Genomic DNA, 24032 nt, shown 5'->3' with positions numbered 1-24032 from the left:
TAAATAAAAGACCAAGCTATAAAAATGTCATTCTGTCACTGCTGCACATCTGTGTGGGAAGCTACGTTGTGCAGCAGGGAAAGAAGAGAAGTTGGCTTTTAGGGGCACTGAGGGGCTTCCTATATGGAAGATGTCACAGAAATCGGTTCTCAGCTGCAGCTGGGAAGCAGGTGGCTGCGGAGTTCAAGTAGAATGGAGCAGCAGCTTTAGTGTCCACTCATAAAGGTGGGTTAGTGTTTATGACCTTTCACCTTGTCATAACTGTTACTTCACTTGATAAACATATTTGTAACTTGTGACTACTGCAGGCTAGTCAAAAACTGTGAATTGTAGAGAGCACACCTTGTTATCTCAGATGTGCTGCTACACACAAGATAAGAGCCTTAACTAGTGATGTTCTTTCTTTTTATTTACTTTTACTAGAGCATCAGTCGCAGAATACTATTATCAGCTTTATCCCTATGACATACTATTGAAGCAAGGACTCTACAATGTGTATGAGATATGACCTTCGAAAGTCACAGAAAAGAAGGTCACATGCCCATATTTGGGGAGGGGAGTCCAGCCCACCTGATGCAGACATTATTTATTTCCTTTGGTTTTATGCACGAACATACAGCAGCCCTATCTAAATAACCTGAGTATGCTGTTCATCTACAAAGAGAAATGACTAAACACCTCAAAGGTTGTCCAGAGAGTCCTCAGGCAGAACCATCAATCTTCTGAAGGTCCATTAGACATTAGATATGGTTGTTCTATCCCAATGCTATGTTCTTTTCTGGATTGTCCCTAAAGAATGATGTTGGATTAAGAGTAGAACTGTCAGAAGGGTCATGATATTTAGGATGGACCATTTTCATCAGAACAGTGTTGTTGCTTGTCTTCTCCTTCTCTGGCACCTAACTTGGTTAAGGTACCGCAGTCACACAGGTGTCAAGACCTGTGCAGTGTGAAAAGGATGTGGTGCCTCTTTCAAAATTGTCAACATCTACTGCAGCGGAAAATGATTAGAAAATAGAAATAATTTTTCCACCAGCTGTGATTTTGTGCATGTGTGTGTGTGTATTTGTATAAACAAGAGCCATTCTGATCTGCAGAGGTCCCTTAAAGTAAAATCACCACCCCTTGTCGAGGTTATTAGCAGGCTATTGTCTTTTTTTGTTGAAAGAGAGTTGATGAGTAATGACTACTATAACTTTCTCGATTGAGGCATTTACTCAACTCTTTGTAGTTTAATTGATTTCTTGTTTCATTAATTCTTTGGATCAAGGCTTGTGCAGATCACAACTTGTAATGGGCACCTTTTTGGTTTTGGTTTGGGTTTTTTTTGGTTGCTTTTTTTTTTCTTTTACTTTGTGTGTGTGAGTTTTTTTCTCTACTATTCTTTTTGCCAACTTAACAGCTACTTGCTAACCATTTTTTTATCAAGATCTTTAAATTCATCTTACTCCTTGGTTCCTGCTTAAGGTCATGTTACCTAATTGCGTTAACTGAAATTCTTTTAGTAAGTTCTGTTTCTTCAGGTTTTTTAACAAACATGATACTGGTTCTTCAAGCAAATTATCTTCTTCAATGTAATTTTGCTATATTTTCTTCCCGTGTGATACACTGAAGAGCAAAAATAACTCTTGACGGGCTTTAATCTCCAATTCTACCTACGGTATGAAGTCCAGGTGTAGCAAAGTACATTTATAAAGACACTCCACAGCTATTAAAATTTCATGTAACTTGTCATGAAAATTAAGGCTTAAAGTCTGCAACAGCAGATGAAACAAGTTTCTACCAATAAATTTGAGTTTTTTCAGCGTCTTCTTTCCTGACGCACTTGCTAAGAAGCAGAATTAGTCTGTAGGGGTATGCAAACTTCACCTGATCTTCCTTGCTTTTCTTCTCAGTTCAGTCGTAACCCTACCCTTGAATCTTGCCTGGGGCAAAGAAAATTTGAACAATTCTATGATGAACAATTCTGCCTATAACCACTCTTGATATCTGATAAAGTTTGAGTCTGAGTTTTTAGCTGAGGAGTGGCAAACATGGCAGCAAAACGTAATGAATGGGTTAAGTTGACACCTAAACATCATTATATTTGAGATTTGTGGTTTGAAACCTGTTGTGAACCCCCTGCTAACTGGGAACAGCTGGACAGATTGATTAGTAGCTTATTTTCTTGCAGTGCTCCAGTGCTTTTGATGTTGAGACAGGGGCAAACAAAATTCTCCATTTGTTTATTACTTAGTTCTAATAGCCTTTTAAACTTGATAATTGGCAAGTATCTTATTTTAGAGGCAAAAATTCAGCAGTCTTTCCTAGATGAAACACTGTTATTATCTTGAACATTCTAAGTGCAGTAAGGAACAAAGTATAGGTATGGTTCATAGAGTAAGCTGAATCAGAGAGCAAGTATATTAAAAATACCCCTTGAATAATGATGCTTCCAGTCAGGAGTCAAACACTGACTACCAGATGGTGTCAGGAAACAATGGGCACTAAACTTTCAGCTTTACAGTTTAGCTCTCTAACCTGGGAGAGCGTTTCAAACAAATGTACACTGCATTTAACCCCTTCTTATCATGCCATATAGGGTCATCCTGAATATTTAAAATAACTTTTGTCAGGTGAGAAGCAAAAAAACCAGGGTCACTCTTGCAATTTCTGCTTGTTGTCCATTTATTGACCAGTGGTTTCTGCCTTTGGGGATGGAGTATGTACAAGGCAGAGTAGGTAGGCATTTTGTATTTGCACTGCCCCAAATAATTATGAGGAATAAAATCGCTGAAATGGATAGTGCTGTGAACATTTGCAACTCTTGTGGGAGTGTTTTCCATAGCATGATTTAGTCTTATATTGCATTCCACATCAGTTAGGGTAACTTTTACTTTTCCAATATGTCTGCTTCCAATGTGGAAAAGTATTCCAGAAAAATATGGTTTGTCTGATGGCTTTATCTCCCTCCTATGCCACACTTGCCAGGACAGCTGACTGGTTTACAATAGATTTAAATAAGTCCTGCCTACAGAGCCATCATAGCTGCTGGAGACACTGTTTGTGGTTATGATGCTGGTCTCCTCCCAACCCTTACACCTGCTGAAGCTCTGCTTTGCAGGAAGTGGTAGGACATCCATCTGCCAATGGGAAGCAGTGAATGAATTCCTCTTTTTGCTTTGCTATCCACAGGGCTTTTGCTTTCCCTAATAAAAAGCCATTATCTCAATCCATGAGTCTCCTCACCCTCTGTTCTCTCCCCATCTTGTTGGAGAAGGGAGTGACAGAGTGTCTGGGTATCTGGGATTTTTGCTGTTTGCCAGGAACCATCTATGTAGTGGTGGTGGTTTTTTTCCTATATGTGGTTATTGACACATCAAGATCTCAGAAGTCATATTACTTCATGCAATGATATATAATGGAGCAGACAGCATGTACTGAAACATGTGGAAAACTACTTTCAGCTATTTTGTCCAGGGAGTAATCGGTAGGCTTATTTAGCATTGCAAAACTGTTAACATCAAAAATAGTTTATACATGGTGGTCCACTTTTTAATCCAGTAATTTCAGAGGAGAGAATCTAAATTTCAAATATACAGCAAGAACAGATCATTCAAGCTGTGAATATTTTATTTCAATTAAAATATTTCTTCTCCCTTTGATTGTTGAAATGTACTGGGGCTGTGGGAGAGAGAGAAAAGGACTTTTCAGATTCTCCCTTCTTGTAAGTATCTTACAGATTAAATATTTTGGTGATTTTTTCTTTATTTAATCTTAATTACAGTAGACCTGCCAGGTACATATGTCCGAAATTTCCCTACAGAGATTTATTGCCTGTCACCCACACTCACTCAGCTCACATTAGCCATCATTTTGTCACTGCCCCACAAACCCATACACCGTTTTGTGAGGACCAGACCACTCACAAAGTACTGCCAATTGCATAAAGCCATCAGATCTACAGAAAATCCTTCTGAGTCCTAAGAAACACAGCTTTTCAGATGATTTCCCTATTCACAAGTACTTCAGTTGTAACTGGCCATTCTGACATTTGCAGAGAAGTGAGTGGTGGTAAGGATGACCATCTGGTTCCTCAGTACTCATGACACTAAAAGCTAAAGCACGGGAGTGCTTGTGGAAAGTGAGTGCGAAAGTCAGAGGTAACTGAATATACATGAATTTTCAAACACTAACAAGATTTCAGACATTCTCTTTTCCTCTGTGTGAGCTTGTGATGCTAGTAAAGCAAGAGCCAGTGAATGTCCTGATCTCTGGGAACTGCAGCTTAACTGAGAGTGATGGAAATTCAACTGCTGCTTCTTAGAAACTTACGCAAAAAAATTTATTTTCCTTTCTGTTCAGAAACACATGCTCAAATTTCCTCTAACATGTGAATCCTAACTTAAATATTTTTGTTATAATTTTTTTTCTTTTTAAATCATGTATCTTTTCTTTGCATACGTGCTTTGTTGCATAGGAGTATGTATATACAACTACTGACTTGTGAAGAAATATAGAAGTAAAGCAATAAAAGTTTTAAAATCTTCACTTAACAAGATAATTGCATTCCAAACAAATTCTATCTTGAAAATGTTATTTGAAAGATTATAAAATTTTTTTTTTGAAGCTGTTTTCGCCCTGCTGAACTTTCCTAGAATTTAAGTATTTTATGGGAAAAAAATGACATTTTCAAAACCTTTTAGACAAAAAGCCTCAGAGCTTTTTATCAGTTGTACCTGATAAGTTCACTAGACAGTATGAAATAGTGTTTTCTAATTTCTCTGATCATCCTATGATCAAGGGGTAATTCAGGTTGGTTTCTGCTCATATAAAGTGTAATAAAATATTTGCTTTCCTTGTCATTCAGAGTACCGTTGGTACTTGATGTGGGAGTTCTGCATTATTATTATTTTTATTATTATCAAGAAGCTACCTATATTTAATGAGCAGTCAGCAAAACACACACACATACTTGCGGATGGAGTGCTTTTGTCTTTGAGCTGGAGTGACTTGGGCTTTGAATTCTCACCTAGTTAGGCTGAGCTGCCTTACACATGACAAAATCTTGGCTGTCAAGAAGACAGTGGTTTTTAGATGACAGTTGAAACCATTTACAAAACATGCATTTTAAGTGTGGTGCAGCAGTAAAGTCTCGTGGAAGAAAAATTTTCTTAAAATTATTTTTTGGATGATATTCCATGTCTTTTACCAATGGTTGAATAGCTATCGTGTTCGAACAACGTTGCAAGTATTTTTCATATTTCCATTTTTAACTTCTGTATTCTCACTTTACTATTGGCTGTAATTAGAATTGCTCTTTTAAAAAGTTTGCATATGAAAAATATTAGAGAAGTCCACCTGGACGCTTATCTGGATTCTACTGCCAGTTGTTTGTAACTTAACCCTGTAGAGGATGATTTTGGTTGCAAAGAGTATTGTTGGAAAATACTACCAAATTCAGTGAGTCAAGGACAATATCTACTCCATCCTGTATGTTAGAGCTGTAGTGGCCTTGCTGTGCGTCTCAGTCTGAGGAGACTGGAATGTTTGCTAAAGAGGATGAGTTATGAGATAGACCAAACTCCTCTCTCAGCAATTGTAAATTCAAAATTAAGGGGCTTTAATCGAGGAATTGTGGGGGAAAACCAGAAGAAATAACCACCTTTTATTAAAAGATATATGTATGTTAGCAAAAACAGTAACAGAACACAAAACAACCCTACACAGTGGTCCTAGAAGAAAAAAAAATAGGTCTGGATGAATACTTCTCTGTCCTTTAGAGCAGTCCTAATCGTGGCCTGCAGTTCTCTGTTGTTGGGCAGAGGGTGCTGTTGGGCTCCGGTGGTCACCACGCGGGGAGAGGGGTCTGGGGGGGGGCGGTCCCGGACTGCGGGAGAAGCCGAGAAGGAAATGGGGGACCCTTCCCTCATTGGGAGGAAGGGGTAAGGAAAAACAGTTCACACCCCCCACAACAGGACTCACTGTGGTTCTCAGTTGATGGCGCCCCAAAAAGCTCCTCCTTTTCTCCCAGCGAGCACAGAGACTCTCCAATGAAAGCGAAGCAGGTCTGGGCTGGAGACAAAAAAACAGCTCGCAGGCAAGTTGAAGCCAGCAGTCAGGGTTGAACAAGACGGCAAGCCAGACAAACAGGCTTCCAGGCCTTCTCTCCAAATGCCTGCACGCAGACACCCGTCTCCGTCCAAGAGAGCTCCGTGGGCTGCCCCTCTCCCCTCAGAACAGAGCCAGCCTCTCCTCTCTCCCCACCTCTCTGATGGTCCATCAGCGAGGAATGCAGTCTGGCGAGCTAATTCCTTTGTAAGGCTAATTACCTCCCTTCTCCCTTCCCTATTTGAAACTCTGTTTCTCTTACAGGGAAGCAGGGAAAGAAAAAATTCCTCTCTCAGATTTATAACCTATAACACTGTGATTTCCAGCCAGTCACCATTCGGCCAATAAACGTATAAAAATACAATTAAGAAACAGTTCTCTGTATATTAATTTATACCTTCTCGCGTTTCCTAACAAAATTGCTTATTCTTAAAAATCCACAAGATTTGTGTGCTGTGAATTTCATGACTGAATATTTTGGGTTTCTTCCTCCCTCCTTCCCCCGCTTCTGTCTGGGTTGGTTGGTTGGTTGGTTGTTTTTTGTTTGTTGTTTGTGTGTGTTTGATTTTTGTTTTGATGTGTCTTTGCTTAGGGTTTTTGTTTGTTTAATTTTTATCCAAGTTTCATATTTTACAAATAAAAGATCATAAAATGATGATACAGTAACAAGCAGTCCATTCATAGGAGTGTAAAGCTGTGAATGGACCAACGGTTTTCTGATACCAAAATTTCTCAATTACAAAATGTACAAGTAAAATAAAGAGCACAATTTGAATGTTTGCCCACATGGCACAAAGTGCTTAGGATGATGCTGTATTTGTAAACAGTATATTATGTAGATTGGAACGATACAAAGCAATACAATTAGTGATAGTGTGACCTTTTACAGCTTAAGCTCAAAAGTAGCAGAAGGAACTTCGCCAATAGAGAGCATTTAGCTATCTCTACTTTGTTACTGTTTTCTAGCATTATCTAGATGCATGTGTCTTCTCTGTATTGCAGTTGAATTTGTGTGTCTGAAGCCTTTCAACAGAGAGATTGCCCTCTCTCAGCTCAGTGACATCATACATATGTCCTCAGTAATATAAGTTTAACCATCAAGATACTGATTTGGGAAACCACCAAGCTGGGCATCATTAAAATAGCATTTGCCACTTCACAGTGACTGCAGTAATGCAGTATCTCCTCTGGCGCCCTGTGCATCAGAGAACAGCATTGCTGCCTTAGTATCCTTCCTGTGATGAAAGTTGTTAAGGTGTCTGCTGCAGGTAGCAATGGTGTTGCATGCAATACTTACTTCTCTTATCTTATTTCTTATCAGCCTAGGCTAAGATGTGGGTTCTGCCAGAAACAAGGGGAAAGCAATTAAAAAAAACCTACTCACTTCACACAAGAAAAGTATTTATAATTTAAAAATCAAAACTAACAAGTAACATGTGACCAAGATCTCAGTTTTTTCTCTCTTTTATATGATAAAGTGCTCTGACACATTCTCATTATTCTGCTAAACTATCTCAATAATGACTCAGAAAATTCCATCTGCACTTCCCACCCAGTAGCTGAGTTTTACTACAAGTCCCTTAAGAAGTAAAATTTTCCAGGTAGGCTTTTCTTAAAAAAACGTTACTGTACTTGCATTTGAATATCTTGTACTTACTTTGTTTTAAAATGTAGTGGTTGGCACATACAGTTTGTGGTTCTGAACAATATCCTCCAACATAACAAATACAGCCAAGAGTGTAGCGTCAGAAAATGGCTCATTGAGGGCAGGAGCCTGCTTTAATCATCATGGGAGAAAGGCAGCTTGCTGTGTAGCATTGGATAGCCTTCAGGTACAGCTACTGAGCAGCTCTCAATGCTGTGAGTGAAACAATGGGAAGAAATTAGATGGGGGATTACAGGAAAGTAAAGAGCAGGGGATGGGAAGCGGCACCAGGAGAGTCTGTGGCTAGTGTCATGTTTAGTCATGCTGTGTCAATCACCTGGATTTTTTTAAATTTAATCAAGTTCCAGAAAGCCTGAACAGTTAGCTGGTTAAGCAGTAGTTCTGCTGAACCACCCCAGCACCACCTGGAAGTGCAGAGGAGGTTAATGAGCACCTTTGGTTCCAAAGGGGCAGGAATCAAGATGAGTAAGGGAGGAAATCATGAACTCATGGAGCAGACTCATTAGAGAGCCAGGAAAAGGAAAGCTCTCATCCTGGAAATTCCTGGCTGAACACAGAGTGGGACAGCTTTTTGCTGACTTCCCAGGACAAGAAGACCATATATATACATTGTCTTGAGGAATATTTCCATCCCATTTGTCACACATATATGTTCAAAGCAAGAATAGCTAAACTTTTTTCCCAATAAAGGCATTAGCTTGTGAGGGACTGGGGACTCTGTGTTTTCAAGGGGAATGAAGGATACCAGAGGCCCTTCTCCATGGGTTCCTATGGACCTTGGTCCCTCCAGCACTGCCATTATACTAGCTGGCTACTGACCTTCTTTGAGTCATGGACCAACTAATTCCTCTCCAGAGGAAACCCAGAGTTGATGAATATAATCACAAAATGGTAAGGGGTTGGAATGGACCTTAAAAATCATCTAGTCCCATAGACAGGGACACCTCCCACTAGAACAGGTTGCTCCAGTGAACCTAGATTTGAACACTGCCAGGACTGGGGCATCGGCCTCACTGGGTAACCTGTTCCAACATTTAACGACTCTCACAGTGAAAAATTTCTTCCTAATATCTAACCTAATTTCCCCCTCTTTCAACCTGTATCCATTACTCCTTGTCCTTTCACTATATAAGAGTCCCTTTCTGGCTTCCCCATATACCCCCTTCAGATACTGAAGGGTTTTTATGAGGTCTCCACAAAACATTCTCTTCTCCAGGCTGAACAGCTCCAATTTTCTCAGCCAATGAGAATGTGAAGCTGTACAAGGGTTCATTGCTCAGCTTGCCAGTCTTTCAACACTGTCTACCTACCTACCTACCTACCATGGGCTCCCCCACATCCCATGCATGCATGACACAGTGCTGCTTTCCTGAGACAGAAACACTTCTTGCAGGTTGTCAAGGCTCTTTCTTTTAAATGCATCTGTCTTATCTTAAACTGGTACCCTAACAACAGCTAGCATGTTGCAGGGGCACAGAGGGCCAAGCTTGGGCTGAAGAGATCAAAGGCATCCCAGATGCCCTCAAGACTCTATGGACCAGGCAGCTCCCACAAGATGGTACAGCCAGCTTGGCACAACAAAGTACGACTAATGTGCTGAGCTGCGACAACTAACTTGTATTCCAGAAGTTTAATGAAGCATTTTCCAAGGCCAGAGATGCCACTAAAAGGTTTGGTACATCTTTACATAAATGTGCAAGCAGTACTGAGTCTGTGGTGAGGAGGTCTTCACTGTCCCACCTTTCCAGAACTGTGTTCAATGTCCCTCCTGTCTGGGCCTTGGGCTCTGTCTTGAGCCCAATAGATCAGGAAGCCCAGTTGCCACCTCCATGTCCTCAGCACTAAAGATGAGGAACTAGAGGAATGGCTACCTCACCCTGGATCCTTATCCCTCATGACTCTGATGAGATGGTGTTACAGAGAGTGATCAAATCTCTGGGTGCAAATGAACTGATGCTGGGTGAGCCAGGCGTGGGGGTTATTTGTTGCTAGGGCAGCTACACATGTATAGGTGACAATAGGCACTTGCCTCCCATCTGAGAAGCAGTTTTCCTGAATGGTCCCTGTGACTGAGCTTGTATAAACCATTTAGCACTCTCCTGCTATGGCCCAGTGACTGCAGCATGGACATGGAGCTTATCAGCAGCCCCTCCCCAAAAACCCTGACTGTGTCAGAGTAGCATCATAAACATCTATCACCTGTGTGACCACAATGTATTTTTTCAATCTTTATATCCGTTAAGTCTTATATCCATTAAGGTTCCATTAAGTGTGATGCCTGTTCTATGGGAGTGACTTTTAAACGTGTTGCTCCAATTGGACTCCCAGTTCCCAGCCAGGCACCTTAGAGGTGGCCTTCCATCCTACTAAATTTTGCATCCTAGGTTGGCAATCTCACATGGTTAGTCCCAACAGTAACAGACACTGGTGTACACAACCCCAAACCTTCCCTATACAGGGGAAAGACAACCAGAGGTTGCAATCAAAACTGAGGGGTTTTTAGCAAGTGTGGCTGTGTTAGGGATAGCTAAAAGCAGGTGAGGTTTGCAGATGTGGAAGCCAGAGCTATGCCCAATGTGGTGGTACTCCTCATCCAGGCCTGTCCCATCTCAGTTGAGCCATCTCAGTCTGAGGCCATCCCAGTGAAAGGGCTCTGCCATCATGTTCCAAGAAGTTGTGGATGCAAGTGAGGCAGGAAATGGTCAAACATTAGCTTTGCCAGGGAGCAAGGATGAAGGTGTGCTGCCTCGTTTTGGTGTGCTCTGTTGTGGCCCTGCACAGAGTGCAGCACAGATGAGGAGTGAAGCTCACGGGCACATTGGTGAATGAATATGAAGGGCTCTGCGACTGCGACCCTGACAAGGTTTGTTCTGAGTTTTACTGCAGTCTCTCTGCTCCAGGGAGAGTGTTAGCATGAGTCATTCCTCACCAGCTGATGGGAGGTTCCCTTCACGGATCATAAAGGCTGCATAGATGTAGCCTAAATGTCTCTGTAATCATCAGAACTCAACTGTCAGGTACTGCTATTGCTCCTGGCTTGACATTTGACAGGGTATGTTCTTCTGCCCTGATTTTCCAATAAATTTGAACATATTTTTGCTGGCAGGTAGACAAGCAAATGATAGTGTTGTCCAGGGAGAAAGTCATGACTAAATCTTACTGGAATTCACAAAATTTGCATCCTCCTACTCAGTTCACTTTGCAGCTCTTTGTCACACACATACTCTGAGCTTACTGAATACAAAGAATGTGTGGAAAGAAGGAAGAGAGAGTGGTCACCACATCACCTTCTTTCACCTGCTGCTGAGCACCTCCTCAGAAGGGCCCAAGGACAGGAGGTGCTTACAACTGGAAAGCCTGTGGATCCAGGGTGGACCACACATCAAAGGCAAGACCCTGTAGCTGGCTGGGTCAACTGCTACCCAGGCAAATATCCTCATCCCTGATGGTCTGAAAGAAAGCCTCTCTCATCAAGATCTTGGCTTGCTGCTTTGCAATATGGGAATGACAATTTTCCTTCACACTAATTGTTTGAAAGAACAGTGTAAACTGCTAAGATTGGGACAATGTTCACAAGTCAATAAATCCTCAATTTTTCCCTGAAAATCTTTAATCAAAAAAACTCCTTCCTGCCAACTCTGCTATCGATCAACATCAAATCAATACTGTCAAATAATCCCTCCAAATTCATGTTTCTCTGTTAAATATGGGTTTGACCATTTCCCATTTTATAACAAAAAATGCACACCAAGACTGCTGTAAATAAAATCTGTTTGATTTAGATTGACCTGAGGTGCTCTATCACTTTTGGGGGAGAGGCCATGTTTTGTAGCATCATTATAGGTAGGTAGAGGAGGAGGAGAACCAGGAGGCAGCCAGAAAAAAGGTCTGCACTAAATGTACTGGAAGTTACATTCTGGTCTTCTGGGTTTGCTGGAGTAGAAGAGGGAGTCTCAGGAGCTTTTAGCAGTTTGAGTGGAAATGCATGAAAACTCTTTTTTTAACAAATGCTTCCTTATTTCATCTGTTAATTAATAAGTGATGTTACCTAGGTGTTAATTAAAGCAAAACAACCCCTACAATGACAGATCTGTGAAAAAGGATGTCTTCAAATCCCATCACTCCCACCTGTTCATACTGAGCTGGTTTTGCCCTACATAATGTCACCATTTCATTCTCACCTCTTCACTCATTCTGGCCTCCCTAAACTTCAGGATTTTCTAGCTTGCATTTCTAATGAAAAAGAAATGGAAATTCTGAGGAGAAGGGACAGTCTTTTGCTATCCATCAGAACAGAGCTTTGCTGGGTCATGGGGATCCTGATCCAGAAGCAGAACCTGTAACTATCATGCCATTGGCAATGACGTGAAGGGTAAGAAGAGTCACCCTTGTCTCTGGGCTAGAAATATTATGGTACAGAGTCTCATCATGGTGCTGTGCACCACCCTCATGTCTGCAGTGCTGAAGTGCTCTCAGCAGTCAGTGTCACAAGGCAATCAGCCTCTCCTCACTGTGGTCTCTATCCCATGGGTGCTGAAAAATAACCACTTAACAGATGACTAAATATTGTCTTTTATTCTTGCTTTACAGCCACAGGTCTAAGAAGCTACATCTCAGCTCCTACAGGGAGGACTTACATTCAAGGCCTTCATAAAAATTCCATTACATTCTAAAGCAAAAGAAATGTTGTTATTTTCAGTCCTACTCTTTCTCACTGTGAAAAGTCGGATTTGTTGACATGCAAAAAGGCAAACATGAATGATATACACTTGTTGATTATTCCTTTGTTCACTTTCACTTTTGTTGGAAATACTCCTATAGTGCTACATTTTTAGTCTCAAAAATGTTTGTTCCCAAATCTGATATGAACTTCATCTTTGTCCAGACAATGACATTAATATTCCTCCTCTTCAGTTCAACATAATATGGTATACTTTCATTTCCAAACACTTAAATGACCTTTCACTTCTGTCTTGAAAATCTTTTTAAAGTGAAGCTATAGCTTTTTCTGGAACATTAGCTTTCCATCTAAACCCTAGTCTAAGACCAGCTGTGGCCTTTCCGTGAGGCTTCTCCTTTTCTGTGCAGTCTTTTTGGTCTCCAGCAGTGAAAAAAAAGCTGTTTGAATAAAACTGTAAGTTTCTTAGATTGGTCTCATAGGCAGGCCTTCAATGGCTAAGTAAGGTAGTTCTTCAGTGTGCTGACTTCATCCCTTCAGGGTTTTTCCAGCTGCTCAGGTGCTTGGTACACTCTCTCTTTCCTTTTTCTGATGCGATGGAGCCTATGTTATTGAAAAACTCCATTGATGATTTACTAATTAGCCATTATTACCAGAACTGGTCTGACCTTATCTACTTTCAGTACTGCCCTTACTGACTCTGTTCCTCCAGAGCATTCTCACCTATTCCCATGCAGAATGCACACAGAGGAGCTTGTTTGGGTTATGAGTCAGAAGATAAGCCTGTCTCCCAGCCTCCAGCAACAGCTCCTGAGGCTTAACTGTAATTTCCAATATTCTTTACAGTAATTGTTATTTTCTTCACAAGGTAGTTTGAGGGATCAGTATCTAAAAGCAGTAGAGATATTATTAAAATTTGCCCCATGTTTGCAGTCTGGGCTATAGACTATATGAAATATTTTACAGGCACAGGAATGTCCTGAATATCAATGTGCTTTTCCCTCATGTTGAGCATAGGGTGAATGTCAAGAGTCTCCAACACAAACTAAACAGTGTTAGGAGGCTAAGTAAGGTTTCTTCCATCATGTACCTCTTTCTCTGACAAGGATGATGGAGGTTGGTGGGAAGCTGTTCTACCTTCTACTTCACGAGCAGCCATGCCGACAGTGTCATGACACAAATAATGAAAATAACATTAACTTAAACCAAGCACTAGCCAACACAGGAAACCTCTCTGTTGTAGTGGGTAGCTGTACACTGCAGTCTCCCACAAACATTCTTATTTGCTCACCAGCCTCTGGTGCTGTGTAGGAAGCCTGCCCAAGGGAGTTGGTTCACTAGAAACCAGCATGGTTACACCAGATTACAGTCGGGTTTGTCTGAAAGGCTAGGGCTGCTGTCAGAAGCCAAGAAGTTCAGACTGATGCCTCGGAGGTTTTGATTTTTTTTTTTTATTTTTAACTTTTTATAGATTTTAGAAGTAGATATGTAGTGGATGTAGATTTTAATGTATCGTTATTTCCGGTAGAAGTAACTACAGCAGCACATAACTCAGGTATCATTTCCACGCTGAGGTTTCTACCAGCATGGTTAACATGCATTCTTTTACTGTCTCACTGTATTATGTCTCTTACCAGTATTTTCCAGTAAAAGTAGCAGCAGTAGCATAACAGTTGCACATACCAAACTCTGTCCCATATCAATCCCTCAAAATTCTGTTAGTTGTTTAGTCTTCTTTTCAAGGTGGTATTGCAGAAAACACCCTAACATCTGCACCAGGAGATGTAAACATGGGCAAAAGTGACCTTCTAGTCCAGAACTTTGGAGGGCCTCTAAGGACTCAGTGTGCTCCGAGGAGGAGGAAGATGATGAAAGAGGGGTCCCAAACTCCCCCAGATTCAATTCCTGAGGGGGTGTGCTGGGGGCCGTAATGGGACAGAACTGGGGGTTGGTCAAAGGAGGTTGGATGGACATCATTATAAAATCGTAGAACCTGTGTCCAAACGTGCACACTGTGGTTTGTATTCCTGTGGGCCAAGCACTCATTAAAGCTTCTGCTCTTCTTATCATATCTCTATAATAAATTGGCCTGGAGTCTTTTTTCTCCTCAGTCTTTTAGGCAACAGATCAAGAAGAAAATGTGTGCTATCAGAAAAGTCGTGGGCAGAGCACATGAGAGACTCCCAGTATTTGGAGGTTTCAGACAGGTAAAAGAGCAAAGTGTTTCTTTGAGAGGCTCTGTTGAGTTGTTCATTCCATAAAACCTGTCTTATTTCTTCACATCCCCGAACCTGCTGCTTTAGTGGACCAGCAGCACCCTGGGTTCAGGGCCAAAGCAGGAGGAATTGCATGTTTTTAAACAGTTACTTAAAACCTGCAGTTTAGGAATGTCACATCACATATGCGTAGCAGCATGGCAACCTTAACATTTTGCTACCCAGATGAAAGGGAGGAGGAATTCCCTGCGTGGAATATGACTACATCATATGTGAATATGACTACATCACTCTAATCGCAACATGTTTTATCACAGATATTTGGAAAAGAATTTCTGTAAAACATATTTTTGCACTGGGAATGAACAATTTTCAAAATGGGAACCATTTCTTACAGAAGGTTCACTGGCTTTTGCCAGCCAGATGCACTTTATACTGGCTTTTTTATTATTTTTAGCATATTTTTAAGCATAATGCATATTACTTCTAACAGAACACTATAGATAAATCTGTTGTGGCATGTTGTCTCCAGTATTTGTAATACAGACCATGGAGACAGCTTGTACATGGACAATACTGTAGCAAAGAGGCAAAACTGTTTTCTTGTGAGGCATTGTTAAATATTGACAGTATAAAAGAACCCAGTTTTGAGCAGGTTGGATCATATTGTAGTGTTTGCAACAACACCTGTAATTTTCCCTATAAATTTTGTCCTAAGAGAAGATGTTGCAGTCATTATCCACCCCTTTATAAAGCTATAGCAATTTGGCACTCAGTCCCTCAGGTGAAGGAGAAGGAGGTCTGTGGTCTTTACTTAGCTATATCCATTTTTTGGGAAAGTACCGCTGACAATGATAGAAGGCTTCCCAATAGAGTACATAAATCAGGGACAGGAAAAATGCTCCAAAGCATTCCCAACATTGAAAGTAATCTTCCTCAAACAAGGAATACACTCTTGTGGTTGTGACCAATATCCTGTTTCCAAGCAGATGCTCTTTAAAAGGGATGGAACAACTAGAAGATTGCAAGAGGCTAGCTCAAAAAAAAAAAAAAAAAGTGAAATTCAGAACTAGCTATAGTATTAGCATGGTCATCATGCAGGCCATCACCTGCATCAGTGGCATCCAGCAATGACAGATTAGGAGGCTCCATCCAAGATCTTAAAAATCCTCAAAAAAGACAACCGACTCTTCAAAGACATAAACCAATAATCAGTCTTTTGAGTGTGAGTACTCACCAAGGAAGAGAACAAAAGACAAAACAAATCATAATGCAGGAAAAAAGACTGACTTAAGCAAAGAGCAACTATAAAAGTTGAATCTAGATTCATGACCAGAACGGTCAAAGAAAAATGACCCAAGTAGCCATATAACTCCACAAAGACTTGGGCAAGTCTAGTGAACAATCTTCTATTAAGACAGAGTAAAGACATGATAGGCAAAGAGGCTTCTGCCAGAAAACATAATGGCATTGTAGCGTATGTAAACAGGGAAAGCATGCCCCAATACAGTGGATACAAACTGCGGAGAGAATGCTCTGAACGCTACGAGGAGAAGTGTACAAAAAAGGAAAACAAAGGAAAACAACCACAGAAACAAGCAGGGGTCCGAGGAGTGAAGACTTGCACACACAAGAGCTCAGTGCAGCACAAAAGAAACTACAAACCACAAAACACAAAAATGAGCAGAAGATGTCTGTAGAACTTGGTGTGCTAGCAGATGCAAGAAAAGGGTCAAAACTATGGGTAAACTAGAACCACAGAATAGTTAGGGTTGGAAAGGTTCTCTGGAGACCATATAGTCCAGCCCCCCTGCCAAGGCAGGGTCACCTAGAGCAGGTTACCCAGGAACATGTCTAGATGGGTTCTGAATGTCTCCAGAGACAGAGACTCCACAACCTCCCTGGGCAGCCTGTTCCAGTGCTCTGCCACCCTCAATGTAAAGAAGTTCTTCCTCATATTGAATGGAACTTCTTATGCTTTAGTTTGTGGCCATTGCTCCCTTGTCCTGTTGCTGGGCACCACTGAAAAGGGTCTGGTACCATCCTCTTGGTACCTGCCCTTGAGATATTTATATGCATTAATGAGATCCCCTCTCAGTTTTCTCTTCTCTAGACTAAACAGGTCCAGCTCCCACAGTTTCTTCTCAAAAGCAGAGCATACAGAAAGAGGAAGACTGGGATCTCAGGTAGAGGAAAAAGAGAAAAAAAATCTCCACTTTTATTAAAATATATTACCCTAGCAAACTCAAATCCAAAAGAAATATTCTTCTCGTAGACAAGTGGTAAACTGAACGTATAGCAGAAGGAATTAAATCTGTTCCATCAAGGCAGTCAGAAGGTTAGTAAATGACTGTTGTGTTTTGGGGGATTTTTATGGACAAGAATGCCTTCCAGACCTCTCACGTGTGATCATAGATAAAACAGTTTGGTTATTATAGGAGCTGACTCCTAGAAAATCAATTCCATTACACAAATAAAACAACTAACAATGGGAGCCACAAAGAGAGTGGAAAAGCAGATTGTATTGTCACAGAAGCCAACCGTTGGATGAGTAGCATGATACTTCCTTAGAAATCAGGTAAGCTGTTTGCCAGAGACCCTTAATGCTTCAAACAAAGCACTAAAAAGAGCTCAACATCAAAGATCCTCAAAAGGACACATATAAACTGAGTTGAAAACAGCAAAACATGTTGGCAGCCAGTGCCAACAATGGATATTAATAAATGACATTGAAGCTACTTCACCATATTTGGGATGTCAGTAGATTGATAGAAATGGAAAAGAATGACTTTTGGGGTAAAAATTAAGGACAACTTCCAGTGTTACCAGAAAAATGTATAAGCAAGATTTCTAGGAAGTTGAATCATAGCAGATGATGTTCTGGCAGTACAGATTCAATAGCTAGGGGAACATTGATGAAAATCGTGATAGAAATCTCCGCTGTCTTCTGTGAAATTTGTTTCCTTTAATCCTCTGTTTTTCTGTTCTTTTTGGGGGAAAATTAGGAGAGGAAACAATTATTTTTGCTAAGGATAGGCTAAAAAAAAAGTATCAATGGGAGCAGTGCCTATGAAGGAGAGTCAGGCCATATGATATTGCCCTAAGCACTCTCTCAGCCTGAACTATTGCAGCCTGGGGGACATCCTACCTTAGATGGGCCTCTGACTATTTGTTTTTCCCTGGGTACTTGTCCAGCGTCCCCTTAAGCCCCTGTTAACCTTCAGTAGTTACTGCTTTGTCACTCTCTTGTTTTATGCTTGTACGCTAAGCACTGTCAGCTTCCTTAAGGTTTTGCTTGATTTCTCTGTGTGGAGAGTTATAAACCAGCCTTTTCAGTAAAGAAAGTCCTTAAAGTGGCACAAGGCTCATGGTCTGCAGCTACATTAATATATAGGAAAGTCCTTGTTGAAGACAAGAAAAATAAAATATTTTAGATTTTTCATTTTATCACATCATTATATCAGCACCATCACTTCTAATTTAGATCCTGTACCCACTAAAGATAGTTTTAAATCTTTATATACTGAACAGAAATTTACATTCAACAGGATGTATAATTAAATGACATTAACATTTTTCTCATTAATTTCTTCAGTGCTCCTGGACATAAGTCTCAGACTGCATTTTTCTGAGATTGCCTGAACATTATCTAATGTGGAAGTATCTGTTTGTACTGACCACCATTTATTATCTGTAGGCATACAAAGCTCATTCCTAAGTCTACCCATAGGAAGCTCTAATAACTCTAGTGATAGCCAGAGTGGGTGTGGGCTGAGCAAGGCTGGTCGGCAGGGTGTGCTCTTCCCCATACTACCTCATCTGCCACCACCTGTGCCTCTTCTCCACAGGTAGGTTTTAGAATAGAGTTTGGACCAGAGGGAAGATGGGCCCGGCATGAAGCGTTAAAAAGTTAAAAAGCCAGAACTTGACGAGGAACATCAAAGTGATTGGGAGAGATTCAAAGCCTGGAGAGACTTATACAGAGCCTGAAGGAGCTAATAATTTACGGACTTTCATGTTATTTCCCAGTTTTGTATCATGTTCAATGTACCCCCACATATATTCCTGTGTTAATGCCTTTGGTTTGTATTGTTCAGGTCTTGTCTGGACTTGCCCTCACATTTTCCCATCAAAAGTTGTTTACCACCTTGTCCTCTCCTGCTTTCCCGTTCATCCCACACTCATTAGCTGACGGGTGCCTCAGTGCGGAGTGAGCTCCCATTGGTCCCCTTCCCCTAGATATTCCCAAGTTCCTCCCACCTTTCCCTCATTCCCCAATCCCATATTCTCCTGAGATGTCAATCTCATGCTCCACCTCAGTTACTAGACCTCCCCTTACCCTAACCCTATATAAGTCCTTGTTCTCCTTCAATAAAGTGGGCATTGCACCCTGACCTTCTACCATGTCAGAACCCTCTGTGCAGTGTTGTGTCCCTATTCCTTTCTCCTTTGGGCTGTGGCAAGAACTGGCTGCCGTTGCAGACATGGGGCATTGAATTGAGTTTATGAGATATTAATAACTATACCGGGGCACAATTTTTTTCTCAACTTGTGGGAATTTTTAGTCCTTTACAATTTTTCTCTATCTCATATCAAGGCAGAGAGTTGAAATACCAGAAGCCAAGTCAAATCCTCTTCCTCTCCTGCCTTCTGCATTATGTTTTTCAAAGGTCCTTCACTGTTATTTTACCTTTTTTTTTTATTTCTGGAAGGAAGTCATATGTCATCTATGATCTGCTATCCCCTTCCCACTGCCCTCCAAAAGGCACCCTCTTGGCAGTAAACACCCACATCTCTGACTGTGCCCTCTCACCACCTCCCTAAAAACATTATTGCTAAGGTGGTATAGGGGTACTCAACACTTTCCCTCTAACTGCTACTATAGTACCTAAGCAGCATGATACAGCAAATGGTTAAATTTTTTACTTAAAAACCACTTAAACGGGATGCTTCAAATGTAAAGAATCTTTTCCATACATTTCAGGGCAGGAGAGCCTTCCACTGGGTATATTGTTATAAACATTAATTTTGGATAAAACTCTGTTTTGATGTCTGCCTTTCTTCCAGGTAAAATGCAATGAAACTCCAGAACATACCTTTGTGAGAGAGAAGTAGTAGCTTAGCTTTTGCACCCTATGACACAACCGATTGTAGAGGGAACTGACCTCATTTTCCAATGCTGATTACTCTAGCAGGTCTAAATGAGGTTTAGCATTTTTGAAGGTCAAACCTCGTTATCAGAGACTCAAGCACAGATCCTGGATTTATCTTCAAATGTGTTTGTGCCCAGTGTTTCCCTACAAACACTTACAGGAAGAGCCTTCACCAAGATGGCAGTGGAAATGGCTGAAATACTGTTGGTTTTTTTCAGACTATGGCTATGTTATGAAGGGATCTGTACTGCCATAAACTTCTCAGGGCACCTTTTGGATTTTTCTGGAGTCTGGTATGCCTTTCCTCTATTTATCTCCTTTATTGACTTCCTTTGATTACTTTTTCCAGCTGATTTTCTTGAATTTAAATTAACTTTGTTGAATTCCTTAATGCTCTATCTCTTCATAGAAAAAAGGGATAAACCCATTACTTCTTGTTTTCATCACCAAAGTAGTTAGTACTGTCATGTCTGTAGTGGGCTTATACCTACTCTATTAAAGCAAGATGCAGTGTCCCTTCAAAGACACAGAGTAGTTTTATTCAAAAGATGTGTATTAAGCATAACAGCTCCTGACATACGCTCTCTTTGCTCGTACTGCTAATGCTGGATGGTATATACACCTGAAAGTATACAAATATTTAACATCAGTGAGGAATGTCATACCATCCAAGTGGGAGGGTGTATCATTTAGTTGTGATTGAATGACATTCCCTTAATATGTTGCCTTCTTTTTCATTGCTCATTTGCATCTGAGGCAGATTGTAAGGGAATCCCCCCTTTTTCCTCAAAGAAAGTTGTCTTCCTCTTCAAGAATGCTTTCGTGCATTGCTACCTCTGCCATGTCTTTGTACTGCTGTGACATCTACAAACCCTGGTCAAGGCCCGTGACACTCTGGTTCTTGGGCCAGATAAGAGTATCAAATCCATGTACCTTATTTCTTTGCTCTCATTATGTCTCTGTTAATGACAGAATACAGCAGTCAAGACTCCTAGGCTGCAACTTCTCTTGCCCCAGCAATGGCAGCAGTAAGAGTCAGCTAATATTATTATTGTAGGACCTGGCAGTCTTTTGTTGCACACTGGGAACCACAGTGCCAAGCAGTGAGCAAGCGCAGAGCAAAGGCACTTTCCCCTTTCGGGAACTGCAGCAGCGCAGAAAGAGGAGGGCTTGGACAGATGAAAGAGCACTGGGAAGCAGTAGGAGGGCACTGGCTAAACAGACAGTATTCATAGTCAGAACAGCACATAGGCAACCTGTCAGGTTGTCCATGGACAACTTCAAAAATGGCAAAACCAGCTGTACCTCCACAAGTTGCCTTCTGATTCTTCCTCAGCCATCACTTGAGTATACAAAGATCAACCAGCAAGTAGAAACAGAACCAAAAGTCCATTCCTGTGGATGCTGTTGGGAACAACTGAGCAGGGCTGGTACTCAGGGATGTCCTGAGCAACCTGAAGCCCCAGGTACCTTTTCACCATGAACCCCACTCAAGAAATATCCCAGAGAAAATAACCGTCATCCTAAAAAGTCTTCTGGGCACCTGAGTTGACAGCTATCAGGGATGGACAATGCCCTAGAAAGTTTTGTCAGTGACACCTGGAATAGCAGAACAAATAAGGACTTTATTCATTGATGTTTGTTCTGTGAAATCTCACACTGATGCAACTTTTGGCAAATGCATAGATGAGTCAATCCACTTTTACTTCAGGTAAATAGCATTTATTTATTTATTTTCCATGCCTGCAAATTAGAAGAATGAATCTGCTTTCTTGTTTAGCCCTGTATGATAGGGCAAAATCGACACAGTTAAGTTTTTGAGCCAACTCTATTTCTGCAAGAAGTCCTAGAAGACTGAAACTGCAACATGAGATGGGCAAAAGGGACGACAACAAAATAAAAAAATACAGTAACTGGAGATTCAATAAAAAATCTGCTTAACACAAAACGACTTTGTGCAATGTTTCTGATACCTTGGCTTAGTGCTGTGGCTTAGCAGGCAGCATGGGAAAGCACTTAGCCTTGCATGCCTAGCTCTGGCACAGATCAGTCCTTCATGTAAAGAAATCCCTGGAAGAAGTTCAAAGAGGAGTGATGGCAAAGACAAGGCAATGGGGTCCCTTTGCCAGACATGCTGTCCTGGCAGATCCCAGCAGGGACAAAAAGTGTGCATAGCACAGATAAATAGCATACTGTGTCACTTGCACTGCAGGGTAGGTGTAAAACAGCATGTTCCAGCGTCTTCCAGCTCCTCCACTGTCTTCAAGATCAATGAGGGAGTATCAGAATTCAACATGAGGGTGCTGCACATCCCCTAGCAGCGATGCATTTCAAACACAAAAGGGAGCTCTGTTTGTATGCAGGGCTGCTGGGCTGACTGCAGCAGTACATGCTCTCATCTACTAACTCAGTCTTCAGCAGATTTTTGTTTGCTCAGAACTATTTAACTGCCATTTTTAAATCTCACACTCACAAGATTTCAGCAATTGAAAATACTTTACACCATTTTCATCTCCCTGCTTCCTTTCTATGTTGAAAGAACAGATACCTCATATCCATTATTGAACACTGGAGACAAGAATGGAATCAAAAACCAGAGAAGCTAAACCTAAATAAAATATACTTAACACTATTTCTGTTACAGTCTTGCATAGCTCAGAAAGATCCAGTCAAAATTGCCCTGTGATACCCAAATTATACTCTCTAGTGTTTAGAAATCAGAAGTTAAGGAAGATCTTTGGCAGTGTTTTGTCAGCAGATAAGCTGGCTAAATATTAACTTCTTTTTTTGCAATCCCTAATCAGAGGTTTCCATTCATACAGCTGCTCTGTACTCTGAACCTTGAGTTAATGTGTCTCTGTTTTACAGGAAAGCTTTGCTCATGTTGCTTTTGGGCTCTGCAGACTTCACAATGTGACCTCCTTCTGCCAAGTTGGGAGGCAACCTAACGATGCCTTTGCTTAGGTCATGTTAGTTGGTGAGTTCACATCAGGTCCAATGCTTAGCCTGTTAGGAATGGCTTGTGGATTCCAAATTAAGTGCACCATTCTGCAAATCGAATTTTACTGATTGAGAGGAAGTATGATTTGGAAATTCACATAAAATAGACAAAAATATTTCCAAATCCCTGTATAGAAGTGAAGCAAGTCTGAATAAATTATTTTCCTGGAAAAGCAGACCCAGCCAGCAGAGTATCTAGAAGTTATCAAGAGTCTTCTTCCATGAAAAAATCAAATAGAAAATCTGACATTTTGGTGTTTCTAGATAGTATATCAATGTGATCTGTTTTTTTCATTAAATAAGACAGAGACACTAGTTCAATGTTGTTATTTTAAAGTGTTAAGTATTAATAAGGAAATAGAGATAAGGGGCACAGTAGCAGCAGAAGTGCTAGATTTGAACTATGAAGACAATTTTAATTTTGGTATGTTAGAGTGTTTTGTGATTTTTCAGCAGTGTGGAACAGATGCAATTGAACTGGTTGTGGGACATATGTACTGTTCAAGGGTTAGAGCAGCTCATGGTTGGCTCTCTGGTCTGTTGTGGAGTCTGGTCAGCATAATGGGTTGAGCAAAACTGCAGGATCTGAAGGAGAAGCAGCATCTAATAATATTGTCTGTCCATCCTGGCCTGCCTGAATTCTGGGAATGTTTTGTGGGCTGTGCTGGGCCACACAATGGAGCCATGTTCCCTCTTCCTCTGCTAGATTCTGCAGCTCTGGGACTTGCTGAGCTGCAATGAGAACTTGGGGCAAGTCTTGCTTTCAGTGTCTTGGATATCTGACCCTCATGTTGAAGTGTGCCTCTGCAGACTTAGCCTGTCTCTTCTGTGTCCTGAGAACCTAGTTTTGTAATGTTTTTCCTCAACTCCTCTTAGACATTTAATTTTCCAGGCAAGAAATATAGCTAGTTCAAAATTCAGTGAACAATCCCTATCCTACACAACAATTCATCTCATACTTAAACTGTAACTTTAGCACTGACCTGAAGGGGATGTGAGCATATACCCAACTTGCTGTCCTTGCTAAATTATTTTCCTGAGCAAGGACTGACAGAAGGATCAATCCTGAGCTGAACTGGGGCCTTTTCATATTTTATTTCTTAGAACTCAACTGTTTTTTGATGTTGTTCAGCCTAAAAAAAAAAAGCAACAGCACAACAGTACTGCAAGAATTTATTTTAGAACATAAGAAAAAATGCATTTTTTATATTCTGCCATAACTCAGTAGC

At 40.9% G+C, this 24032-nt stretch overlaps 1 long non-coding RNA gene across 2 annotated transcripts in view; it reads right to left on the bottom strand.

Moving 5' to 3' along the window:
- The window catches only part of LOC116780883, a 55688-nt gene extending 34334 nt beyond the window's left edge, over positions 1–21354 (bottom strand). For both annotated transcript variants that reach the window (XR_004354692.1, XR_004354693.1), the window contains exon 1: positions 21109–21354. This is a non-coding gene — a long non-coding RNA (uncharacterized LOC116780883). The remainder of the gene's footprint in view (positions 1–21108) is intronic.
- Between the last annotated feature and the right edge of the window lie 2678 nt (positions 21355–24032).

The sequence above is a fragment of the Chiroxiphia lanceolata genome, chromosome Z, assembly GCF_009829145.1.
Source record: "Chiroxiphia lanceolata isolate bChiLan1 chromosome Z, bChiLan1.pri, whole genome shotgun sequence".
Lineage (NCBI taxonomy): Eukaryota > Metazoa > Chordata > Aves > Passeriformes > Pipridae > Chiroxiphia > Chiroxiphia lanceolata.
Note: the sequence above shows the minus strand (reverse complement) of the source record. Positions and strands in the feature narration are given on the sequence as shown.